The sequence below is a fragment of the Stigmatopora nigra genome, chromosome 5, assembly GCF_051989575.1.
Source record: "Stigmatopora nigra isolate UIUO_SnigA chromosome 5, RoL_Snig_1.1, whole genome shotgun sequence".
Taxonomy (NCBI): Eukaryota; Metazoa; Chordata; class Actinopteri; order Syngnathiformes; family Syngnathidae; genus Stigmatopora; species Stigmatopora nigra.
Window position 1 is genome coordinate 6,779,045 of NC_135512.1, and position 9,461 is coordinate 6,788,505.

At 39.3% G+C, this 9,461-nt stretch overlaps 1 long non-coding RNA gene across 2 annotated transcripts; it reads right to left on the reverse strand.

Annotated features, from left to right (window-relative positions):
• Positions 1-2,001: 2,001 nt before the first annotated feature.
• Positions 2,002-9,089, reverse strand: LOC144196977 (uncharacterized). 2 transcript variants are annotated; one of them, XR_013326444.1, is made up of 4 exons: positions 8,815-9,089; positions 6,840-6,875; positions 6,623-6,753; positions 2,002-2,250 (listed from the first exon to the last, which is right to left on the reverse strand). It is a non-coding gene; the product is annotated as an uncharacterized LOC144196977 (long non-coding RNA). The 2 variants fall into 2 exon arrangements; XR_013326445.1 differs by lacking the exon at positions 2,002-2,250 and adding an exon at positions 2,977-3,962.
• Between the last annotated feature and the right edge of the window lie 372 nt (positions 9,090-9,461).

Sequence of the window (9,461 nt, forward strand, 5' to 3'; positions counted from 1 at the left end):
TGACACCATATGTTCCATATAGAAGCATCATTAGAACACGTCCACCTTTCTCCAGGCCTCCTCATGCGACGTAATTGTGTTTTACCGATACGTCACCGCCGCTGTGTGCATCATGCTGACATCTTCTGTCTTCCATCTCTTCACCTCATCCGTCCACCACCACCCTTCTCATCAATAACCCTCTTATAGATCATTTATCACTGCCAAGAGATTCCTCATCACAGAAGAAAATGGTTACCTTATATCATACATGAGGGATGGTCAAAGTATGTCATGTGGGACATGCATAGCCATTACGTTTCATTTTTAAAGGGGTTGATTATCAAGACTGCCAGAACCTGTAATACAAAATGTCATATAATGTAAGAGGCTTCCATTAACAACGGTGTCAAGATCAAGATTGTATTAGTGTATCAGTATTACTGAGGACAAGAAAAAGAAGACTATTGGGAGTAAAGACTGGACTAAGACTTGTTCCATATCAAAAAATGTTGAGATCACCTCAAGACCAAGACTTTTGGAAATGTTTTTAGGCTTCAAAACCTAGTTTTGAACCACTGATCGAACAACACTACTTGTCCCATTATCCCAAATGTAGTATGCCTTAAATTCTGTGGTATCAGTTTGGGGAAGACCCTTTCCTTTTCCAGCAGGGTTTGGATCAGTTTGGTGTGAACGTACACACCCTGTAATAGAGACGTGAGCAAGCAGGTCCAACATAAGTGATCTTTAATCCTGAAAAAATGTTATTCAGGATGAAATTCCCACGGATTCACTCCAAAAACCACGTGTGAGGAATGACCCAACGTTCCAGTGCTTATTGTTACGTTTTGACCGCAACAAAATGTGCTTTTAGCCACGAGAAACAAAACTTACGCAAGAGACTGTTGTTAACCTCCCTATTTTCATAGCAGCCACAGAGAATTCCAGAATGAGCCAAACTGTCCGAATTTTGTGTCCGTACCACAAACTGCGTAGAGATGGTCAACAATTACTGTATGTACTTGTAACAGACGTGTTCAACCTTTGGCATTTCGGCTGTATACTGACAGCCCGAGAGATCTTTTCCCGTCTTAAACAACAGCTGAGTGAGTCATATGCTCTGTTAAAAAGAAGGAAAAAAAAGAAAAACAGAAGAGCAGCAGGATTTTAAACAAACTGTTGGAGCTTTTGCTGTTTCATACCTAACAGCTGACTGCACTAGATGTTGGTAACCGTACAAGAACAAAGCACGAAGGCCCTACTTCAACGCCTCCTTTTACAAGCCGTCTTACACAAAGATGAAGGTCATTGGCTCCGAGTCTGAATGTCCAGATCTGACAATTGTGGCATGAGTTAGTCATGTGCAAAAAGTTTTTGTACGTAAGTGTGCTTAGTGGCAGCCAAGGATTGTTAGTCATACAGTGAAACATATTTGGGATTGGACATTGTTGGAAACATAATTGTTACGGGATGAGTTCACTTCAAATATGGCATTTCCTTCAACTTCACTTTACACGTGTTAAATTTGCTCAGTAAATGGAGTCCCGCATGTGCCGGTTACTGCTATCGAGTTCAATAACTAAATTATAGGCAAGTAAAAACAGATTCATTTAGCTTTCAGAGCAAAAAAAAGTGTCATTAAAAGTTTTTTTCATTTTTATTTCAGTTTTATGTAGAGATAATGATTATAATCCTCTGCGAGCCTTGTGTGGATAAGCGGTAGAGAAAATGAATGAATGATCATAATCCTTTTAATTTAATTTAAAAATAATTCCTAATTTTAATTATACATTTTTTTAAATCCATGGGCATAATAAATTAATCTTTACTCATTCATTCAAGATATTTAATTTTAATATATGTTTAATATAATATTTTCAATGGTTGATAGTTGATTTTTAAATATATTCTAATTTAATCTAAAGATGTGTAAATGTTTATGTTAAAACTGATATGAAGTCAATCACAATAAAAATACATGTGGATTTTTTTCAGTAATACCACATTAGCTCCCAGCAAAATTACAGATTTTTCCACATTTGTTACATATATTTCCATAGAAAAAGCAGTGGACATTTGCAGTCCTGTTGTCATCTGCTTCCCTTTTGGATTTCTCCATCCGCGCAGGGATTCTTAATGCAGCAATGCATCGTCACCTCTGTTTATTTCACCTCTCCCCTCCCTCATCTCTCGCAGGGCTCGATCTTTCACTCTATGAGTTGTGTTGCGCGCAACGTGCTTTGGTGAAAGCCCCCTTTCCAGAGACCACTGAAAACACAAACGTTCCCAAGCGCGGTTAACCGCATATTAGTGGGCAAATACGAATACGATAAAATGAAGCGTCTCCGGAACGGTGATGCTGAATTTCACTTTTTATGTCACTTCAGCTTTTACCATCAACAGTCAAAGCCTTTGTGTGATTTTGGGTTCACATTTCACAATCTCACGTTGCAACATGGCTTTAAATATCATTTGTATTGTTGTCCATAATGAATAAATCAGCTGGAATCTCACTAAAATCTTGTGGTTGGAGTAGAACGTGTGGTTTTCCCCCAGTTGAGTGGCAGTAGTAAATGTCACCCCCCTCACTCCAAATGATGACCACCCACCGTTGTGGGACAGCTTCCCCATCGTCTGCCTGACCCAGATAGCTTTTGTCAGAATTTATCATGCTGCTGAGTGAAATATAGCAAAGACAGCATTCCATGGTTATGCGCGCCAATATGACACAAATTCTTGGGAAAATTATAGTAAATGAATTCCCATCATTAATTCCCACCCAATTTTTCATGTGTTACTTGATTTCCAACTATAAATGAAAGAGCCACAAAAAGGGGTGAATGTTTGTTCTTTTCTATAATTAGGGGCCAGTATATTAAAAAATGTCCAATTTCACGTCCTTGTTATACAGAAAACATGTTAAATGTAATCGTTAAATGTCAAACAAAGTCAAATCACCACACTGCACAACTATATGGTGTACAAAGATATCAATTAACCCATTGGCTGTCACTGATGGTAACAGATACCCATTTGAAGTCGGATAAGGGGGAAATACAATGAGCAACAACACAAATGTAGTCTTTGTTGATGACTAGTTGGATGTAAATGATGTTGTTTCAGAGCTCTTGATGGCAATGGGCGTCAAATCCAATTGAATTCTCCCAGTTCAAATGGATTGTATGTCCATTGCTGTAAAAGGTAGCCAACAAGTATGCCTTTTGTTCAAGGTTTCCTGGCTGAACCAACTTTTTGTGTTAACTTGAATACGTTTCTCCCAAATCCTTGATCCCCAACATCCTGATGCAATATTTACAATCATGCTCACAGCTAATGTACTCCTCAATCTCTTTTCAGGCCATTGTAAACATTTACAAGACACATTTGAAGTACCTAATGGGAATACAGTAACTGCATACCAAATCAAGTCACTGTAAATTCCCTTGACTTCCTTTTAGGCATTTTACGTCTTTATTCCATATGTGGTATCCGACTGACTTATGGCGACCAGTCCTCAGACTGCCTTTTGTCGGGCCTCGGCGGAGATAAATTTTTAGCACAGGAAAAACTTGAACAGATACGAGAAGGAAGGAGGAAGGGCGTAGGAAAGGGAAGCTGCCAGTCTCGCTGCCATCAAACGACGGTCCAGTGCCAGGAAGCGCCGTCCCGAATCCCGATAGCCTCCGTATGGGTCGGCTCATAGCCGCGTGGGCTGTAAATAACCACCCTTATGACTCTATTGTTCCTGGCACTGCCTTCCCATGACCGCCTCCTCCGCTCATACACTTTCACCTCGTTTTGTCAAGAGGCGGGAAGTGCGTAGAGCCTCTGCCTTCCCCGTGATTTAGTTCGGGTGGAGTCTTCCCTCATGTGACTGTTGTTTGCGATCTTAATGACTTGCTGTCATAACAAAGTGGTCCTCATCCGGTTTTTAATGCTGGGCCGCACAGATGGGTTCTGTGTCAGAATAGGCAGCGAGACTACAAAAATGCCACAGAGATAAATATCAGCCTTGGTGCCCTTAGGAGAAATGTGTATTTTATTGCCCTAAATATGCATGTATAAACTCTCACCTAAGAAACTTTCATTTGCAGTTTGGCATTATAAAGTTGTTTGAATGCGACTTATAGTCAGTTTTTAAGAAATTTCACAGTTCAGGGGTCAAGGGTTCGATCCCAGGTTGGACCACAGTGCGGAGTTTGCATGTTCTCCTTGGGCTTATGTGGGTTTTCTCCGGGTACTACGGTTTCTTTCCACGCCCCAAAAGGTTGCAGGTTAGGGTGGTTGAAAACTCTAAATTTTTCTCTAGGTAGGAGTAGTGTGACAGTGAATGGTTGTCTGTCCCCTTGAGCCCTGTGATTGGCTGGCCACCAATTCAGGGTGTCCTTTGTCTGGTGCCTGTAGTTAGTTGAGATAGGCTCCAGCACCCTCCACGACCCTTTTGAGTATAAGCAGTTCAGAAAAAGAATGAATGAACATTCTCAATTTCAAACCAAAACAGTTACATTCAGAGGACTCAGCATATGCTTCAACCTAATTACTCTTTCAGACATTAACTTATTGTTTCGTGATTCGTTTATGTAATGTAAACTATGTCTGAAATAAAGGGAACTGCTTGCAAAAAAAAAAAAAAATGGGAGTCCCACTCTCTATGACCGTCATGTTGACTCTAAGGCAAGCACTGTGGCCTTTGCTTCGGTCCCCAGAAAGCCACGAACAAACACAATCTGAAGCCATCTGCCATTTTTCCACTGTTCTTGGGTCGCATGTAACACTCACAGACTGAGGCCCATCCAACATTCTCCAGAGTTTTGGTTCTGTCATCCAATTGTGTGATGTGGCTAATGTGTTTCCAGGGCTCACCGAGTTCGGTTCAAAATTTGTGGCTTTTCAGCACCAAAAGCTAATTTTCTGGGATTTTGTTATGTTTACGCCAGGCAGTGGCTGACAATAAATAGGATTTTAAAGTGACAGCATCGCAGCCTATTGGAAAGGATCGTCTCAAAAGTGAGAACATTGAACGACTTTCACCACAGTTTGACTTAGTGCTGTGATAACTGTGGTGTTGAACATTAAAATGTACAAAAAGAAAACCAAAAACAACCTGTTCCAATGCCTTCACGTGCTGAAAATGTTGTGAACTTAAACATCATTAGAGAACTCGTAAAATGATGAAAGAAGATAAAAATGTTTGCGGCTTGTTGCCTGGTCCGTCACCGTTTGAGAATGTCATGACTACTCTTTTACTTATTTGTTTTATACCATGCCTGCCATTAGATGTCTATCACCAAAAATAATGAACTTAGATCCTAAATAGTCTTGCTTTCTGTTACCACCAGAATTGCAGAAAAACTGAAATGGAAGCAAAACCCTGCAGCAAGATTTAAGTGCCAAATTTGTTTTCTGCCTATAAAGTTACATGAGTGGATTCATTTTCATTATTTGACATGGTCAGCATTTCTTTGCACCTCTTTGACCTCAGAAGGATTGACATTGCCTTTGTGGAGGAATGTCTCTTTTTTATTACGGGAACTTAAGCCTTAGACGAGTTCAGAGGTTGCCATACTTCCCGCTTCTTCATCAACCCCCTCTTCCTACTCTACTACCACCACCCCCTCCGCCTCCACCTCTTAAACTAGTGCCACCCTTCCGTTGAGGCACGTTATCTCAGCTCTGCCATCTTGTTGGAGTTTTTCCACAAATAATGCCAAGTGACCAGAATGTTCCGTCAGGGGCGTGAAACAGCAGCACGAGGCCGAGGTGTGGAGACTGAACTTTGCCCCTTTAGGCTGTTACACCTCTTAATTCAAAAGGAGAGCCAGACAAGTTGATGGAATTTGGCAGATTCCGACTTGACCGTGACTTTAAACGACTGCATTGACCTCCAGTTGAGGCGTCATTGTAATGCAACTAGGTTTACTTATACCCAGTCATTCTAATGGGACTCAGGCTACATTATGCATCTCATTTTAGCCATGTCCACATCAATAACTAATCGCATGACTCCTGTTTGTTAGGAAAACCAAAAAAAGCAACAATGCTGGATAACCTCATTTGAAATTCCAATCCAGTTTTGGCGCATTTGCTTAAAAAAAAAACAATTCTGTCTCGTATAGCTTATAATTAAAAGTCTCACTCTCCTATGAAATTTAAAATATGTCTTTTTCAAACCTTAAACTCTAATCTTATATTAAAACTACAACCCAAATTTAAAGACAAAAATAAAGTCTTCAAACATCTATGTGAGACCTCATCACTTTGAGACTTAAAAGTCCCAAAAGTGATTTTGCTGTCGATTTGTTACCGTAAGAAAAACCATCTATGAAGCCAACAAATACTTTTGGGAAGAGACATCTGCCCCCTTTTGAATTAGCGTCATCATTTCGTCACGTTGTGCAAGAACATCTGAGCTTCTTTACAAGTGTGTTCTCCGACCACAAGAATTCCTGAAGGATGACTTGTTCGGCAAGAGCCAGTGTGGGTAAACTAGGTTAATTAATAACTCCAGAAATTACTGTGACTAAACATTCGTCCCTGAACTCAATAATCAGTACATTCTGTATGTAACTCACAAAATAAGATTTAAAAAAAAAATAAAAAACAAGAACACTTATCAGTTAAGAAATAGTAGTTCACTCACTCAGACCTCAATCTATTTAGACTGGGCGGGCAGGCTTGGCAGCGATTATGATGGGACGTCTGTCGTTGTCGATGACACACAATGAGTTAAATGATCACTCTGACCAGTTATGCTCCAACTGAAAGAATCCCCTGGAAACAATGTAAAAAGAGCATATAGCCATACAGTCATATTAATAGTAATAATATTGTATACCCCCCAAGTGCAGAAGTCAAACCTTGTAAGTAGGTGGCACCTACACAGCAAATGACACCTTCCAAAAAAAAAAAACATATATTATAATTGACCTTTCGCAATTTCCTCTCCAAAAGCGGCCATTGACCAATCAGATGTCTAAGAAATCTTTGTGACAGTCTGTGGCAAGATTTCCCATTCCCCAATAGTCTCGATGCTTATTTCTGTGGTTACTTTAGAGAGGTAGAATCAAAAGCAGAGGAAAATCTAATGAATGTCACGTTTTTTTGAAGTATTCATCTATAAATATGTTGTTTCTTTTTTAATAGGGTGAAAGTTTCCAAATTTGCACTTTATCACTAATAATACATCTTCAGAAAGTAATTAAAAGGTAGAAATAATAAAACAGCAAAATGACAATAGCTGTTTGTGCACATTAAGAAGTAGAAGAAAAATGAATGATTTACAAAAAAGTTACTATGAGTAACTTGAGTTATAGCAAGTTGCTATGAGCAACTTGATGGAAACATTTTTAATATAAAAACAAAACCGGGGCCTTGATTTCGACTGCTGTTGACAGTAATGGACATCTTTTTATCTGCAATTTTGACTTTCAAACGAGAGCGACGTTCATCATATCAATATTTATGTGTCTTGAACTAGTCCCTGATGTTTAAACGTTGTATTTATTTATTTTTTGACTTCTATCCATTCCAGATAAGACTTGAGTCATATTGCTCACTCCTAGTTCTCTCCAGGGTTCTCTATTGGGATGCACTCATCTTGGCCTGTATTTTTCATTATTCGGCTTCAATTTCAGCCCGGTGAGGAATGCGCGTCCAACTTTTGTGTACGTTGGCGCCGTACCAGAACCGCCTTTTCTTTTCGCCCCTGACCTCCTGCGAGCTCTCAGCGGAGACCTTCTTCTCTTCATCATTCATAATAACAGACACCAGCCATAGGAGGGGAACACGGTGGGAAGCGTGGGGGGACGGGACACAATGATGGGAACGTGTGTTTATGCCAGCTCCATTTTAACATTGCACAAGCTGTGAAACTGGAAAACACACGAACCACAAAAGACGTTCACTTAAATGCATCCAGAGAGACAAAAACGTGGTTTTCCCAAGACAGGCCATCCTAGCAAATATCTTTCAACACATTTAAATACACAGTGAGAGTTCAATAACACAACTGCATGTGACTGGCTTTAATTTTTAAGAAGCCTTCACAAGAATAAATTGCCTATCAAATCAACAGGATGGTTTGGAAAATGTCAAATATAGCATTACTTTGACCACTTAGAAATCAGTGAGATATTATTTAATCAGCATTTTGTTGACAAAGCATTTCAACTGTATGTCAAGCATATCGAATTGTTTAATTTTGTTTATTTAGTGCACTACCAGTTAACTGCTGGATATGTTTTCTTGCTCTTGCATGTCAGCAGGAACCATCAAGAAACTTCCTAATGTCCTAATTACTTAAGCACACTCACACAAACACATACTAGTTGATATTCACAGAGAGGCCCTTTTTCTCGGATCCGGCCATAAACAGAAGGATTAGCGCAGCCTGTTAAGAGTAAATCACGGTCCGTGCCCACACATTCTTTGGCCAACCACGAAAAGGCACTTAATACACGGTTCATTCAGTTCACACAACAAACAAAGTTCTGCTGACGTCCAATCATGTGGCTGTTTTTATCCTTCGGCTCCAAAATGCAATAAGGTGATGGCTTAATGATGAATATTTGTTAACTCTTTGGTTGCAAGGACATCTAACTCATCTCAATTGTTTTATATTTAACAATAAAATCATTTGAAATTATACTTGGCTCACTCACTGCCATTAACAATCATAAACATCAATTTCAACTGTTTTGGAATTTTGCATTCAACCTTTTTTTCTTTATGCAATGCATTTGAATGCACACAAATATTCTAACATTTCATCCACCTATTGTTTTACTTATAATTCTGAACGCCATGCACATATATAGTAATCAATTTCCTTACCTTTTGTCATGATTTGTTGTTATTTGGTAAGTTTGCTGTGTTTCCTGTCTGTGCAATTGCAAGAGTTTCACCAGCTGTTTCTGTTTTGGCTCACCTAATAAGAAAATAACCTTACAAAGAATAAAACTGGAGAAAATCTAACAAAAATATTAACTTAATTGGAAATCAAGGGGCATAACAAAGAGAGAAAATATTGCAACATGCACAAAAACATGGAGCTGCAATCACAAACACCTGTGTGACACAAAGGAAGGAAAACCAGGAAGGAGAACCAGGAAGGAAACAGCAGGTGAACCTAATCACACATACAGGAAACAAAAGGAAACAAAACCCCAACAAAACATCACATTTTTACAAATACCATATTTTGCAGTGCAACATATATTTCTGCATCAATTTCAACAGTCCACTTAAACATGTCAAGGGATCAAGTAACCATTTTACTGTCCGTTGTTGGACAGGAAGTGACAGAGAAGTAGGAATAAATCATTTGGATGGGCTGCTCGCAGATGGCATTCATATTCCAAATCCTCAGTCATGCTGTATAAATGGTGCTTCTGTAAATGCTAAATAGTGAAAACAAATTCACTCTCTTGGGAACTTAGCGGCATTATATCTCAATGGACCCCAAAATATGTTCAAGACAC